Raw genomic sequence first — 16,555 nt, 5'->3', positions numbered from 1 at the left:
ATGGCTCACACCTTGTAATCCAAGCAGTTTGGGAGGCAGAGGCAGGCTGATAGCTTGTGTCCAGGAGTTTGAGACCAGCCTGGGCAATCCAGCAAAACCCTGTGTCTACAAAAAAATACAAAAATTAGCCGGCCATGGTGGCATGCGCCTGTGGTCCCAGCTACTTGGGAGGCTGAGGAGGGAGAATTGCTGGGAGGTCGAGGTTGCAGTGAGCTGAGATCATGCCATTGCACTCCAGCCTGGGTGATAGCAAAAACGTCAAAAAACAAACAAACAAACAAAAAACAAAAAACCCAAAAAAAACACAAGGCCTGTGGTTGAGAGGAAGGTTGTAACTCTAAAGAAGACCCATGTGGCTACAGCGAGGGACACTGAGTGTAGGTAGAGATAAGAAAAGTGATATTCAGTTCTCACATCACTGCGGACTGAATACAGGCCCGGGGGAGCGAGAGACCATCCACCCCTGTGATCTGGGGCAAATCACCAGCCCTTTCAGAGAAGCTTCTGTCTTCTCTGCAAAATGGGACGATAATACCTTGCTTCACAAGGCTGCAAGGATCAAAAGAACTGGTAGTGGGCCGGGCAAGGTGGTTCACGCTGGTAATCCTAGCACTTTGGGAGGCTGAGGCAGGTGGATCACTTACTTGAGGTCAGGAGTTTGAGACCAGCCTGGGCAAAATGGCGAAACCCTGTGTCAGCTAAACATACAAAAATTAGCCTGGCATGGTGGCAGGTGCCCGTGATCCCAGCGACTTGGGAGGCAGAGGCAGGAGGATCACTTGAACACAAGAGGTGGAGGTTGCAGTGAGCTGAGATCATGCGCTGCACTCCAGCCTGGGCAGCAGAGCGAGACTGTCTCAGAAAAACAAACAAACAAACAAAGAACTGGTAGAGGAAGCGCTTTGCATACTACCGTTCATAGTATTATTACAAATAGAACCATTGGGAAAAGATGCGGAGCCTAGCCCCGAACTCACGAGCTACGCTGGCCCGCGCCTGCGCGACAGGCGGGCGGAGCCAGGACAGTCCAGGCACCGCCTTGACCCGCCCCAGCCTCTTCCCCTTCCCTGTTCCTCCCACTTCCGCGGGCACCCAACTGTGCGTCTCCTGCGCGCTGACGTCAGGTGCGTGCCCCTGTCCGGCAGCCGAGGAGACCCCGCGCAGTGCTGCCAACGCCCCGGTGAAGAAGCTGAGGTGAGTACGGGGCCTGAGGTTCCCCGCGGGAGCGGCCACCCTGCTGTCCCGTCCCCGCCGTCCCCATCCTCTCCCAGTTCTCGGGGACACCCCATCTGCGGGATCTCGGGGGGTTCGGGAGCACCGGTCCTGGGGGAGTGCCAGGCTCGCGCTGCGTCCTTCGGGCGGGCGCGGGTCCGCGTTCTGTGGGGGAGCCGGGGCGGGGTTCGCGGCCGGGGAGGCTGGGGGCGGCCGCCCGCTGAGGGGCGCGCGGCCGGGACTCGGGGCGCGAGCGGCGCCGGGCTGTCACCGGCAGCGGCGGAAGGAAGGGGTCACACCCATCCCGGGCGCCCGGGCTCCCTTCCCCCAAGCCCGGCCCCGCGGGCTCCTAAGGGCGGCCGGCGCCTGGGTGCCGGGGGCCTCAGAGCGACTCGCGGGCGCCTGGGCCTGGCCGGGCGCCGGTCCCCGGGGCTCACAAGCTGGGTTCTGTGCCCTGCGCTGCGGCCTGGACTTCCTGCTTCGCCGGGCGCCGTCGCGGACATTTTGCGGCGCGGGGGGAGGGGAGCGGCGTTGCGGCCGCGGCAGGGCGGCGGCGGGAGGGCAACTCGCGGGCTGCCCGCGGCGGTGCCTGTCCGCGCTCCGCTCCGCGCCGGCCGCGTCCTCCCGGCGCGGTGGCCCCGAGCCCCGGGCTCCAGGCTGCTCTTCCTGGCGGAGGTCGAATTGCTAGCATTTCCGTCCGCTTCTCCAGCCCGCTCCCTGCCGATTCAGCTGAAGCTTCCCTTTTGGGGAGTTACCTAACCACCTCCCGAAACCGTAGTTCTGATGCTTGGTTAATTCCTCTTATCGGGGGGAAATTTTCTTTGTTCGTTTGTTTTTCCTCCCCTTTAAGTCCAAGAGAAATGCAGTGTGGAAGATTACGTCATCGCGGTATAAGGAGTGAGACTTAACTCCTGCAAGTCAGGGACTTAAATTCAGACAGCATTTTGCAGCCTTGGTCACCCAGTGGCTTGTCCTGCCTACTTCCCAACGCGTCGTATTCACAGATGATGTTTTGAAGCCTTGTTACTTGTGTTCATGACCGCCTTCAGTGCACCTAAAAGCCAGGAATGTTTAAAATCCCAGCATTAGTTTGTGTAAGGGAATAAAGTGTAAGACAGCACCGTCCACGGCCCCTTGCGTGGGCATTAACTTTAAATAGAGGCCCCTTTGACTATACTAGAATGAAGTGGGTTTATTTGTGGGAACACTTTTTCGGTCCAAAATGACTTTCCCAGACTGTTTGACTTCTCCTTTATGAATTATGGCATGCTGGGAACCTCCCTAAGTTGATTCAGGTGTACTTTTTGTGGCGAAGCTGTGTTGAAAAGAGAATCAGTTTATGCCAGATCTATGCTAGACATTTTAGTTTTGTTATTGAAAACGAGACTTGGATCTTTATGCAAAAAATTTAATATTTTCATTTTGAGATTACAGTTTTTATTTTTTTTGAGACAGGGTCTCGACGTTACTAAATATAATGGATATTGCACTCCCAGGCTGGAGTGCAGTGGCGCGATCTTGGCCCACCACAGCCTCCGCCTCCCGGGGTCAAGTGATCCTCCCACCTCAGCCTCCCGAGTAGCTGGTACTGCAGGCATGTACCCCCATGCCCGGCTAATTTTTGTATTTTTTGTACAGACAGGGTTTCGCCATATTGCCCGGGCTGGTCTCGAACTCCTGGGGTCAAGCAGAGATCACAATTTTTGTTCCGTAGAGTGTTTACATCCTAAATTTTATATCCTTCCGCGACTGCAATAGTAACATAGAAAAATGTTAACACTGCAAAGCAAATGAGATCTAATTGTGTAATGCATTGTTGTAAAGATAGTTCATGTCCGAACAAGTGCTTTCCCGCTGTTTCTCGTTTCTGTAGAGAACAGATTGGTAAACACTTAAAAGGAATGTAGGTTCAAGGCAGCTTTCTGTAGTGTGTAGGCATTACAGACCATTGGATAAGTGTGGAACTTGGATCTTCTGAAATACATTTGTTAGCCTTGATGTAATATTTTAGGCATATAAAATTGGAACACATCTGCCTTATTTTCTTGAACTTTCTATGTTTAATAACTTTAAATATCAATTTGTATATTTCCTTTTAGAAAATAACAGTAGTTTGAATTTATAGTTTATACTAAGATGGAGACACGAGATTGGTAATCTACTAAGTATTAAATGAGCTCGTTTTCAGTAATTTCTTCAAGACCAGAAAGGTATCACATCTGTTTACTCTTAAAATGTTTTCATGTTACAACCAATACCTGTTCTAACTAAGCTTAATTTTTTGGGAATCTAAGGCAGATGTTATAGCCTAGAGTAGTATGGGGACTTAAATAAAAAAAAAATTTTTTTTTTGAGACAGGGTTTTACCCTGTCACCCAGGCTGGAGTGCAGTGGTGTGATCACAGCTCACTGCAGCCTCGGCCTTCCAGCCTCAACTGATCCTCCCACCTCAGCCTCTGCAGTAGCTGGGACTACCGCTGCATGCAACCAGACGCGGCTGATATTTGTATCTTTCGTAGACGTGGGGTTTGGTCATATTGTCCAGGCTGATCTGGAATGCCTGAACTCAAGCTGTCTGCCCCCGTTGGCCTCTGAAAGTGCTGGGATATAGGCATGAGCTGCTGTGCCGCTGGCAGACTTTCTTGGAAGTAAAAGACAAGTTGTGCTTTTATTTATAGATGTATTTTAAATGCACTTCTCTGTTGTTTCAGAGTTTGTCTTTTTTTTTTTTTTTGAGAGGGTGAGAAACACTTAATGAGCACCTTAGGCTACAGGGCTTCCTTTGAAGGGGAGAGAGGGTTAAATATTGCATTAACATATCTTCCATAAACATATCCCTCTATATTAAAATGCTTCATTTGGGAATTTTATGGTAATGCCTTATTCAGTGTTCTTTTCCACATAAATTTCATCATTAGATTGTAAGTTCTGTGAAGGCAGGGCTTTGGCCTGACATGGTCACCCCATTGCTAATGCCTAGAATACTGCCATACAAATAGTAGGTTTTAAGAAATATTTTTCAAGTGAATGAATTTGATGATGTCTGAGGGTTAACGTTTTCCCTAATATTCCATGGGTCTTTGTGCTGTGTTTCCTGAGACAACTTTTGTGCTTGGTCAGCCCATATCTTTATTTGGGCTCATTGAAGTAGTGATTACTAATCTACTTTTGCTTGACTTTTTCCATCTGTTTAGTTCAGTATCTTCTGCAGCTGCACTGTCTGGACAACTTACTGTCACTTAGAAAATCTGTGATGACGAGTTCCCTTACTCTCCTAAAAATTATTCACTTAATGTTTGTTTCCTTATCTTCCTTTATTTCTTTGTTTGCAAATAACTTTTGCCACTTGTTCACTACTGTATCAGATTCCTTGTCATGTTATGCTTTGTGTCTTACTAGTTTCTACTTTTAGTTTCTCATCCCTCCAGTCCAAAATATTTTTACTAAAGCAGTTTTCTTTACTTGCCATTTCAGCTACCTCTGCTGCTGCTGCTATTTTAAGTCCTGAATGTCAAAACTCTTCTGGGACATTGATCTCAAACTGCTTATTCCATGAAGTGAAACCAGGCTTTCTGCCACCAGTATGGTGTCCCTCCTTGCAATTTTAGAAAAATATTTTTTAAATCAAAGATTTGGCATTGGCCATTATACTAAAGTCCAGAACAGTTTCTAATAGAGCAGAAAACTATATTGTTAAGTCATGGTATTCAGTAAGCATTGGTTCTCTGTCACCTGAAGAGCAACTCTGATTTAGGCTCTATTACTTACTGTTGTTCTGTAACGCTTTACCCTTTAACCTTGCATCCTTTTCTGTAAAATTAAGTCATTGCCATTTGCCATTTCAATTCTGCTGTGTGTTCTTGATTGATATATTGCTACTATAGTGATTAAAAGCATAGACTCTGGAACCAGACTGCCTGGGTTCACATCCTGGTTCTGCCACTTATTAGCCATGTGCAGTCTTAGTAACGTCTTTGTGACTCAGGTTTACTTCCTCTAAAATAGGGGTAGCAATAATGCTTACCTCACAGTGCTGCAGTGTTAGGAAGATTGAATTAGTTCATATATGTGAAGTGTTGAGGACTATTCACTGTCACATAGTGAGTGCCGTATAGATTTTTGCTCTTGGCACAACTCTGAGGACGCTTCCCCGCCATCTTTGAGAAGCTGTGTTTCCCTCAAACATAAACATTTTAATAACCATCCTTCTCCCGGACTAATCTGATGAATCCAAAAACGTTTCTTTTTTCTTTTTTGAGAAGGAGTTTTGCTCTTGTTGCCCAGACTGGAGTGCAATGGTGCGATCTCAGCTCACTGCAACCTCTGCCTCCCAGGTTCAAGCGATTCTCCCTCAGCCTCCTGAGTTTGCAGGCATGCGTCACCACACCCGGCTAATTTTGTATTTTTATAGTAGAGATGGGGTTTGTCCATGTTGGTCAGGCTGGTCTCGAACTCCTGACATCAGGTGATCTGCCCTCCTCGGCCTCCCAAAGTGCTGGGATTACAGGCCTGTGCTACCACATCTGGCCCCAAAACATTTCTAAATGAAGTGGGCATTGCTTTACTTTTTTTTTTTTTTTTTGAGACAGAGTCTTGATCTGTCACCTGGGCTGGAGTGCAGTGGCGTGATCTTGGCTGACTGTAACCTCTGCCTCCCGGGTTCAAGTGATTCTCCTGCTTCAGCCTGCTGAGTAGCTGGGATTACAGGTGTCTGCCTCCACGCCTGGGTAATTTTTGTATTTTTAGTAGAGGTGGGGGTTTCACCATGTTAGTCAGGCTAGGCTGGTCTTGAACTCCTGACCTCAGATGATCTGCCTGCCTCAGCCTCCCAAAGTGCTGGAATTACAGGCGTGAGCCACTGCACCCAGCCTCCTTTACGTTTTTATCCATTATCTTTACCATTATCATAGAAGCAAAGGGTGTAAGGCCTCAGGTATGCAGTCTAGTCCGTGGACCCAGCAGCGTAAGCATCACCTGGGAGCTCATTTGAACTATGAGGATTCATCCCAGTCTTACTGACTCAGAATCATATTTTAATAAGATCCCCACATGATTTTTATGTGTGTATTAAGGCTTGAAGCACCCTCTTCAGGACTGCTAGAGTGATGTCTCAAATTTCAGAAACAATGTGAATGCTTTATTTCATTTTATTTTCCTACGGAAGCATAACCTGGTTTATTTTAGGCAGTGTACCAGAATTTATTGCAAGGATCATAATCTGAAAATGAATCTGAAGCCTATTTAGTTTTTAAAGGAATTGTAGTTTCCTGCCTATTATGTAGATTTGCCTCATGTCTGCTCGTTATCGGGAACTAATACATTGTTTAAAGTTTTTTTTTTTTTTTTTTTTTGAGATGGAGTTTTGCCCTTGTTGCCCAGGTTGGAGTGCAATGGTGCGATCTCCGCTCACCGCAACTTCTGCCTCTCGGGTTCAAGTGATTCTTCTGCCTCAGCCTCCCGAGTAGCTGGGATTACAGGCATGTGCCAGCATGCCTGGCTGATCTTGTATTTTTAGTAGAGCTGGGGTTTCTCCGTGTTGGGGGGTTTCCCCATGCTGGTCAGGCTGGTCTCAAACTCCCGACCTCAGGTGATCCACCCACCTCGGCCTCAGCCTGGGATTACAGGCGTGAGCCACCGTACCCGGCTGAATTATGTATTTTTTAATTTAAAAAATATCTCTTTTTAGAGATAGAGTCTTGCTCTGTCACCGAGGCTGCAGTGTGTGGTGTGATTATAGCTCACTGTAACCTTGAACTCCTGGGCTCAAAGGATCCTCCAACCTCAGCCTCCCAAGTAGCTGGGATTACAGGCACACACCACCACACTTGGCTAATTGTAAATATATATTTTTTTTTGTGGAGATGGGGACTTCTTATGTTGCCCAGATTGTTCTTGAACTCCTGGCCTCAGGTGACCTCCCACTTTGGCCTCCCAGAGCTGTGGGATTATAGTTGTGAGCCACTGCACCCGGCCTTAATTTTTTTTTTTTTTTTTTTGAGACAGAATTTTGCTCTTGTTGCCGAGGCTGGAGTGCAATGGCGTAATCTCGGCTCATCACAACCTCCGCCTCCCAGGTTCAAGTGATTCACCTGCCTCAGCCTCCCTAGTAGCTGGGATTATGGGCATGTGCCACCACAGCACCGGGCCTTAATTACACGTTTGAACTTAAGCGACATTTTATTGAAAACTAATTGTTGTGAAGAGGAATGGTCTAAGCATATGATTAGGATAATTCATATTATGAAAATTTAGGTGAAATACAGACTTGGCAAGCTTGTTGAATGTAAAAATGTTTTCTGCTTTCTTTGCTGACATCATATTTCCAATTTCAAGGGAGAATGTGAAGAACCAAAATCTTTTTCAGCTGCCCGCCTGAAAAAATTATTGCTATTTTTCTGTTCTTTTTTATTTGAGACGGAGTCTAAAAATTGCTCTGTTGCCCAGGCTGGAGTGCAGTGGTGGGATCTCGGCTCACCGCAGCCCCGCCTCCCAGGTTCAAGTGATTCTCTTGCCTCAGCCTCCCAAGTAGCTGGGATTACAGGCACACACCACCATGCCTGGCTAATGTTTGTACTTTTAGTAGAGACAGGGTTTCACTATGTTGGACTGGATGATCTTGAACTCCTGACCTTGGGTGATCCGCCTGCCTTGGCCTCCCAAAGTGCTGGGATTACAGACATGAGCCACCGCTCCCAGCGTGTTGTTACTTTTCAAGGACCAGATTGAATTAATTTTTTGATGTTTCCTTTTTCCTTCTTTAACTATTTGGTGTAGGAGAAATTGACTAGGACTGTCCCTGAGACTGGGGGATCAGTGTGTCAGGAACACCTGTGTTTATTACCTGTGTCCATTCTCTGTGTCTTCAGTGGCCATTTGAAACAGTCTACATCCTTTTCAGTTAAAAGATTATCAGTAGGCTGGGTGCGGTGACTCATGCTTTTAATCCCAGCACTTTGGGTGGATCACCTGAGGTCTGGAGTTCAAGACCAATCTGGCCAACATGGTGAAATCCCGTCTTTACTAAAAATACAAAAAATTAGCTGTGGTGGCATGCGCCTGTAATCCTAGCTACTCGGGAGGCCGAGGCACGAGAATCGCTTGAGCCCAGGAGGCAGAAGCTGCAGTGAGCGGAGATGCACCACTGTTCTCCAGCCTGGACGACAGCTGAGACTCCGTTTCAAAAAATTAAAAAAACAAAAAAAAACAGATTATCGCAATTCGTTACTCCTTGTGGAAGGAGGAGAGGTGTCTGAAAACAGATCAAATGAGGAACAGATGATGAAACCAGAGGGGGATGGAGGTGGAGTAAACGAATATTGTGTTAATTAGTGTTAAGGAGTATGAGAGAAGAGGATAAATTTAGTAAAGAAAACATAAACAAGATTTCAGCTATGATTCATTTGCTTTGCTGGAAGACAGTTTAGGAGTATTTAATATTTTTAGTTTGTTTTTAAATCTGTATGAAAGCAGATGAAGAGGAGTGGGAAGTGAAAGAATAATGTTACTTGAATAACACTTATCTCTGGTTTCAGGGATTTTCATTACAACTTTACTAGTATTTGTTTCATTAGCTGAATACTGTTGGAGAAGAACTCAGTTTTAGATAAATTCTGAAATGGAATTAATACATTCATATTACTTACTTGCCTAAAAAACTTTTTTTTTTTTTTTTTTTGAGACGGAGTCTCGCTCTGTTGCCCAGGCTGGTGTGCAGTGGCCAGATCTCAGCTCACGGCAAGCTCCGCCTCCCGGGTTTATGCCATTCTCCTGCCTCAGCCTCCCGAGTAGCTGGGACTACAGGCGCCCACCACCTCGCCCGGCTAGTTTTTTGTATTTTTTAGTAGAGATGGGGTTTCACCGTGTTAGCCAGGATGGTCTCGATCTCCTGACCTCGTGATCCGCCCGTCTCAGCCTCCCAAAAAAAACATTTTTATTATAGGGTTTAAGATTAACGAGATTTTAAAATGAGTGATTAGAATTTAAAGTGTGTAAAGTTTGGTTTATCAGATGACTTGAAAGGATAGTTTTATGAATATCAGTGTTTTTTTATTTTGCTGTTTTATTTGTGCTGCTTATTTGCTCTATTCATCATAGGGGCAAAGGGAATGTTAGCGATCATCCTAATAGTTGATAAGCTAGTAAAGATGAGGGTAGGGGATAATTTTAGAGTAAGGCCTGTGTGGCTTAGTGTGTTTCAGAATATATGAAAGATGTTTCCATGGGCTGGGGTGTCAGATAAATTAGAAACCTAGCTGGGCAGAGTGGCTCATGCCTGTAATCCCAACACTTTGGGAGGCCAAGGCAGGCAGATCACCTGAGGTCAGGAATTTGAGACCAGCCTGGCCAATGTGATGAAACCCGTCTCTACTAAAAATACAAAAAATTAGCTGGATGTGGTGGCAGGTGCCTGTAATCCCAGCTACTTGGGAGGCTGAGGCAGGAGAATAGCTTGAAGCTGGGAGGTGGAGGTTGCAGTGAGCCGAGATCGCACCACTGTACTTCAGTCTGGGCAACAAGAGCAAAACTCTGTCTCAGGGGAAAAAAAAAAAAAAAAAAAAAAGAAACCCTTTATTATATCTTCATCATGGAAATCATAATGTATATAAGTTTATTTTAAAGGGTTAGAGAAGTTAGACTGTCAATCATTTTAACTTGATGTTTCCTTTTTTTTTTTTTTTTTTTTTTTTTTGAGATGGAGTCTTGCTCTGTTGCCTAGGCTGTAGTGCAGTGGCGTGATCTCGGCTCACTGCAACCTCTGCCTCCCGGGTTCAAGCAATCCTCCTGCCTCAGCCTCCTGAGTAGCTGGGATTACAGGTGCCTGCCGCCATGCCCGGCTAAATTTTTGTATTTTTAGTGGAGATGGGATTTTACCATGTTGGCCAGGCTGGTCTCAAACTCCTGACCTCAAGTGATCCGCCCACTTCGGCCTCCCAAAGTGCTGGAATTGCAGGTGTGAGCCACTGTGCCCGGCCTAACTTGATGTTTCTTAAACTTGTTTGATGGAGTTTCATCCTCCCCATCACCCCCATGGAACACCCTTTTTTTTTTTTTTTTTTGAGAACGGATTCTTACTCTATCACCCAGGCTGGAGTGCAGTGGCATGATCTCAGCTCACTGCAACCTCTGCCTCCTGGGTTCAAGCGATTCTCCTGCCTCAGCCTCCTGAGTAGCTGAGACTACAGGCATGTGCCACCATACCCAGCTAATTTTTGTATTTTTGGTAGAGACGAGGTTTTACCACGTTGGTCAGGCTGGTCTCAAACTCCTGGCCTCAAGTGATAATGCCTGCCTTGGCCTCCCAAAGTGCTGGGATTACAGGCATGAGCCTCCGTGCCCTGCTGTTTGACCCATTTAAAAAATGACTTGTGGTTTATAAGACAAATTGTCTGAGAATCTGAATGTAGGTACTTCTGCCTTGTCAGCTAGAGCAAAGAAAGTCTAAATAATCATTGTTTTGTAGTTGACATCTCATCTCATAACTTTTAAAAGAAAGGTTCTCAATTTGTCAACGTTTGCTGCCTAGGTAATGTAGTGACTTATTTTATGCTGCAAATGTATGCTTGTTTAGAATTTCTGAAATAGGCTGGCATGATTTCATTCTTGTAGACTTACGACTAAATTACTCTGTACTGATTCTGAAAAGATTTGTCTTTTTTTTTGGTGCATGTATTAAGAACATAAGTTGCCTGGTCTTAAGAGTTTTTTTCTGGTTGGGTGTGGTGGCTCATGCCTGTAATCCCAGCACTTTGGGAGGCCGAGGTGGGAGGATTGCTTGAGGCCAGCAGTTTGAGACTAGCCTGGTCAACATAGTGAGACCGTGGCTCTGTTAAAAAAAAAAAGAGAATTTTTTCCGAATGTGTCCATTTGTCTGTGGTACAAACCTATCCTCTAATTTTTCAAACCAAAAAACTTCTTTGTAACTTTCTCCTTAAACCCTCCACCTTCAATCTGATGACCTTTTCTCTATTTCTATGCTACTACCCCGGGACAGATCCTCCATTTCAATCTTAGATTATTACCCTAGTTTCTTAGCCGAGTTCCTTGACTATCTGTTTGTCTTTGGTAGTCCACCTTGGAATACAGGTACAATATTGATACTCCTAAAACGCTGTTCATGGATATGAAAGAAGTGACTGTTCTGCCTAGATTTTAGAGTCTATGTGACTTGGACTCATGGTTTTTTTGTTTCTTTCTTCCACTTTGCATGCTTGGTTGTGCTTTTTCTCCTGATACTCCCATCTAACTAGAGATTTATTCTCACATTATTCTAGATTACTCTCCCATGTTTACTCTGAAAATCTGTGGCACTTGTAGTTTATAGTGTAGAATTGTAGCGATCTGAGACTACTACAGTTGTTAGTCTGTTCTGCTTATAACCAGTAAAGTATGCTAGATGACGTATGATGAACTTTCTAGCATAGTATTTGGCACGGAGTAGGCATTTAGTAAATTATTGAAATGTTTTAAAGGCCTTTGAAGGCAAGATTTCTCTTACCCAGGGTAATGCTGTAATAGGCATTTAGATATCTTACTTCGATAACTTTTGTAATAAGTTAATAGAGTTGGTTCTTGGAAGAACAAAATCCTATTTTAACAGATATTTTAGGTCCTAATTTGTGTCCTAATTAGAGAGGGTCTGTTAGGTGCTTGGGATCTTGTTTAACTGCACACATACCGGCACAACTACTGTTAAATTCTTTTGTGCTTTTTTCCCCCTTTAGAACAAAAAAGGGTTTAACAGTTGTGTGCTTTTAATAACATTGTATTACCTTGTTGGTAGCCTCCACAACCTTTTTTTTTTTTGAGACAGAGTCTTGCTCTTGTCACCTAGACTGGAATGCAGTGATGCCATCACGGCTCACTGGAACCTCCACCTCCCGGGTTCAAGTGATTCTCGTGCCTCAGCCTCCCAAGTAGCTGGGATTACAGGTGCGAACCACCACACCGGCTAATTTTTGTAGTTTTAGTAGAGATGGGGTTTTGCCATGTTGACCGGGCTGGTCTCGAACTCCTGACCTCATATGATCTTCCTGCCTCGGCCTCCCAAAGTGCTGGGATTACAGGCGTGAGCCGCTGCGCCAGGCCTTCACAATCATTTTTAATATGTTTAATGTTTCATCCTGTGGTGTATTACTACTTAATTTTCTTTTTTTTGTTACATTAACTGTTTTAATGGTATAGCATGTCATTGTTTCTTGATAAAGTATTTTCTTCTTTTTGGATAAATTACCTGAAGTGGAAATATATGTGAAGGGCATCAAAAACAAAAACCAAAACCTTGTGTTTTCCTAATATTTTGAGGGAAAATCTTACTGTAATCTTTCTTCCCTTCTAATCAAATACTCTGTGAATGCTCTTTTTTTTAAACTTTTTGAGACAGCGTCTCGCTCTGTCACTCAAGCCCGAGTATAATGACGTGATCTTGGCTCACCACAGCCTCTGCTTCCTGGGTTCAAGCAGTTCTCCTGTCTCAGCCTCCTGTGTAGCTGGGAGTACAGGTGTGTGTCATCGTGCCTGCTAATTTTTGTATTTTTAGTCAAGTTGGGTTTTGTCATGTTGGCCAGGCTGGTCTGGAACTCCTGACCTCAGGTGATCCGTCCGCCTCGGCCTCCCAAAGTGCTGGGATCACAGGTGTGAGCCACTGTGCCTGGCCTTGTGAGTGCTCTTACTTTGTTTTCAGGGGAGTATGATTGACTTTCACTTTGATGGAGTTTAGAACACCGACTGCTATAGAAGATTGCCTAGAGAATATTTTTTTTTTTCTTTTTTTTTTTTTTTTTGAGAGTCTTTGCTCTGTTGCCCAGGCTGGAGTGCAGTGGCGCAAGCTCGGCCTACTGCAACCTCCACCTCCCGGGTTCAAGCGATTCTCTGGCTTCAGCCTTCTGAGTAGCTGGGATTACAGGCACTTGCCACCACACTTGGCTAATTTTTGTATTTTTAGTAGAGATGGGGTTTCACCATGTTGGTCAGGCTGGTCTCGAAATCCTGACCTCAGGTGATCCACTCACCTAGGCACTCTGGGATTACAGGCGTGGTAGAGAAGATTCTAAATTGCCTGCATGTTTGGATTATTATTATTATTATTATTATTATTATTTTTTGAGACGGAGTCTCGCTCTGTCGCCCAGGCTGGAGTGCAGTGGCGCGATCTCGGCTCACTGCAAGTTCCGCCTCCCGGGTTCACGCCATTCTCCTGCCTCAGCCTCCCGAGTAGCTGGGACTACAGGCGCCCACAACCGCGCCCGGCTAATTTTTTGTATTTTTAGTAGAGACGGGGTTTCACCGTGGTCTCGATCTCCTGACCTTGTGATCCGCCCGCCTCGGCCTCCCATTACAGGCGTGAGCCACCGCGCCCGGCATGTTTGGATTATTGATAGAGTTCATAGTTGAGTGTTAAGTGCTTTTTGCAGAGTGACAACCTGTGATGGTGATACTATTGTCTATTTTACAAAAGAAGCAAGGCTTAAAGAGTTTTAAGTAGCTTGCCCAGAATCACACAAGAATGGGCATATGAGCTTTAGGGCTGCTTGATTGAAAGCATATCCTCTTCACTGCAACTCTGTAACAGTCTTCCTTGGGCATGTTAGAGACTTGAGAAATACTAGCTGTGTGATTAGGGTATTTTGTCTCTTAAAATAGGGCGAGGTGGGTTACAGCCCTTTCTGTGATACTTTGAATCTCTTGGCTACAAATGTTACACTTATTAAATTAAATTGCTCTTTGAGATTGGAGTGAAGGGATTTCTGAAAGGATTGATCAAATTAGCAAATAACCCTGTATAGTAGAAGCAAGGATTTTTCTGAATTCCCTGTTATTCATAGTATTTAGATGCTTTTACTTAACTCTTCTAATCTTTTTAGGGCTGTTTCTGCAAGTTTTAATTTTTAATAAGAATAAGGTGCCATATTAGGTATTTACTCTCTCTTACTAGTTGCTTTATATACATTATCTCATTTCTCTGTAGTGGTCTTGTGAATTAGATGTCAATTTGTAGACGAGAAAGTTAAGGCATAGAAGTGAAGTAACTTGCCAGGATCGTACACATTGAGGTGGAGTTAAGATTGGAACCCATATTTGCGTGTCTTTAAAAATCTCTTTTTTTTTCTCTTTTGGTCAGAGTCACTGTCAACCAGGCTGGAGTGCAGTGGCATGATCTCAACTCACTGCCGCCACCTCTTGGGTTCAAGTGATTCTCAAGCTTTAGCCTCCTGAGTAGCTGGGATTGTAGGCATGTGCTACCATGCCTGGCTAATTTTTTGTAGTTTTAGCAGAAACGGGATTTCACCATGTTGGCCAGGCTTGTCTTGAACTGCTGACCTCAAGTAATTGACCTGCCTTGGCCTCCCAAAGTGCTGGGATTACAGGCCACTGTGCCTGGGCGTTTTTTTCGTATTACTACTTTAGTCAACAAAGTTTTAAAAGACATTTAAGAATTTTATTTTTTCCTGCCTTTAATATATTGTTCAGTATTGTATTGGCTGCATTGGGAGGGGGAATAAAGAAGTATAAGCCTAGGCCGGGCGCGGTGGCTCAAGCCTGTAATCCCAGCACTTTGGGAGGCCGAGACGGGCGGATCACGAGGTCAGGAGATCGAGACCATCCTGGCTAACACGGTGAAACCCCATCTCTACTAAAAAAAAAAAAAAAACAAACAAACTAGCCGGGCGAGGTGGCGGGCGCCTGTAGTCCCAGCTGCTCGGGAGGCTGAGGCAGGAGAATGGCGTAAACCCAGGAGGCGGAGCTTGCAGTGAGCTGAGATCTGGCCACTGCACTCCAGCCTGGGCGACAGAGCTAGACTCCGTCTCAAAAAAAAAAAAAAAAAAAAAGAAGTATAAGCCTAGTCGTTCCCTCAGAGAGCTTAAAATCTGTTAGAGGGGCTGGGTGCAGTGAGGTGGTGCATGCTTGTAGTCTCAGCTACTTGGGAGGCTGAGGTGGGAGAATCGCTTGAGCGTAGGAGGCAGAGGTTGCAGTAAGCACAAATTGCACCACTGTGCTACAGCTTAGGTGACAGAGTGAGACCCTGTCTCAAAAAAAAAAAAATCTGTTAGAATAAACATTAGGCATATGTGACTAAAAATAACATGGTTAATTACTTCTGTGATTCATTTATTCAGTGTGTCCTGTGTGACTGGTATTGAGCTATTTTGTGGGCATACAGCAGTTACTGCCTTTATGGAGATTTCCTTATTTTTAAAAGTCTGTTTCTACTGCCATATAACAGATAAATGGGATAATTATAGATTATGACCTTACAATAAAGGAAATAAGGTAATATGATAAGAGTGTAAGGAGGGAGGGCACTATTGCCCTGGATAATGTGGTCAGGGGAGGGCTTTGGGAGGAGATGATGATTTGAGCTGAGATCTGGAGAGTGAGAAGCCAAAAGCTTTAAGAGCAGGGGCAGGAGTATTGCTGTTAAAGACTTGAAGGCATGGCCGGGTGCAGTGGCTCACACCTGTAATTCCAGCACTTTGGGAGGCTGAGGGGGGCAGATCACCTGAGGTTGGGAGTTTGAGACGAGCTTGACCAACATGGAGAAATCCCATCTCTACTAAAAATACAAAATTAGCCAGGTATGGTGGCACATGCCTTATAATCCCAGCTAGTTGTGAGGCTGAGGCTGGAAAATCACTTGGACCTGGGAGGCGGAGGTTGTGGTGAGCAGAGATTGGGCCAAAAAAGACCTGAAGGCAGGACAGAGCCTGGCACGTTTGGGGAGGTAAAGAGACCTATGTATAGAACATGGAGAGTACAGGGGAACGGAGCATGAGAAGGTTTGAGAGCTAAGAAGGGCCTTGCGGTGGGTTCTGTTTAGTCCGTTTGGGCTTCTTTAACAATACCATAGACTGAGTAGCTTGTAAATGACAGAATCTTATCACAGTTCAGGATCCTGGGAAGGATGATATTGGGGTGCTGGCGTATTTGATGTTTGGTGAGGGCCTGCTTTGTGGTTCACAGATGGTTGGTTTTTTCTTTTTCTTTTTTTTTTTTGACAGAGTCTCACTCTGTTGCCCAGGCTGGAGTGCAGTGGTGCTCTCAGCTCACTGCAACCTCCACCTCCCAAGCAAGCGATTCTCCTGCCTCAGCCTCCTGAGTAGCTGGGGTTACAGGCGTACGCCACCGGCTGGTTTTTGTATTTTTAGTAGAGGCAGGGTTTCACCATGTGGGCCAGGCTGGTCTTGAACTCCTGACCTCAGATGATCCGCCCGCCTCGGCCTCTCAAAGTGCTGGGATTACAGGTCTGAGCCACTGCGCCCAGACCAGTTTGTTCCTTTTTGCTGTGTCCTCTTGCATGGTGCAAGGGGTGGGGGAGCTCTCTGAGGTCTCTCATAAGGCCCCTAAT

The 16,555-nt window shown here is 45.3% G+C and overlaps 1 protein-coding gene across 4 annotated transcripts in view; it reads left to right on the top strand.

The window, feature by feature from the left end:
- The first annotated feature begins 1,143 nt into the window (after positions 1 to 1,143).
- Positions 1,144 to 16,555, top strand: part of CDC42 (cell division cycle 42) — a 40,697-nt gene continuing 25,285 nt past the window's right edge. For 2 of the 4 annotated variants that reach the window (XM_065528175.2, XM_074017583.1), the window contains exons 1-2: positions 1,144 to 1,194; positions 5,802 to 5,939. The gene's annotated coding sequence lies outside the window, so the exon portion shown is untranslated. The remainder of the gene's footprint in view (positions 1,195 to 5,801; positions 5,940 to 16,555) is intronic. The other 2 variants (XM_045378569.3, XM_045378574.3) reach the window with 1 other exon arrangement.

The sequence above is a fragment of the Macaca fascicularis genome, chromosome 1, assembly GCF_037993035.2.
Source record: "Macaca fascicularis isolate 582-1 chromosome 1, T2T-MFA8v1.1".
NCBI classification, from domain to species: Eukaryota; Metazoa; Chordata; class Mammalia; order Primates; family Cercopithecidae; genus Macaca; species Macaca fascicularis.
The sequence above is the reverse complement of the archived record's forward strand: the minus strand, read 5'-3'. Positions and strand labels throughout refer to the sequence as shown.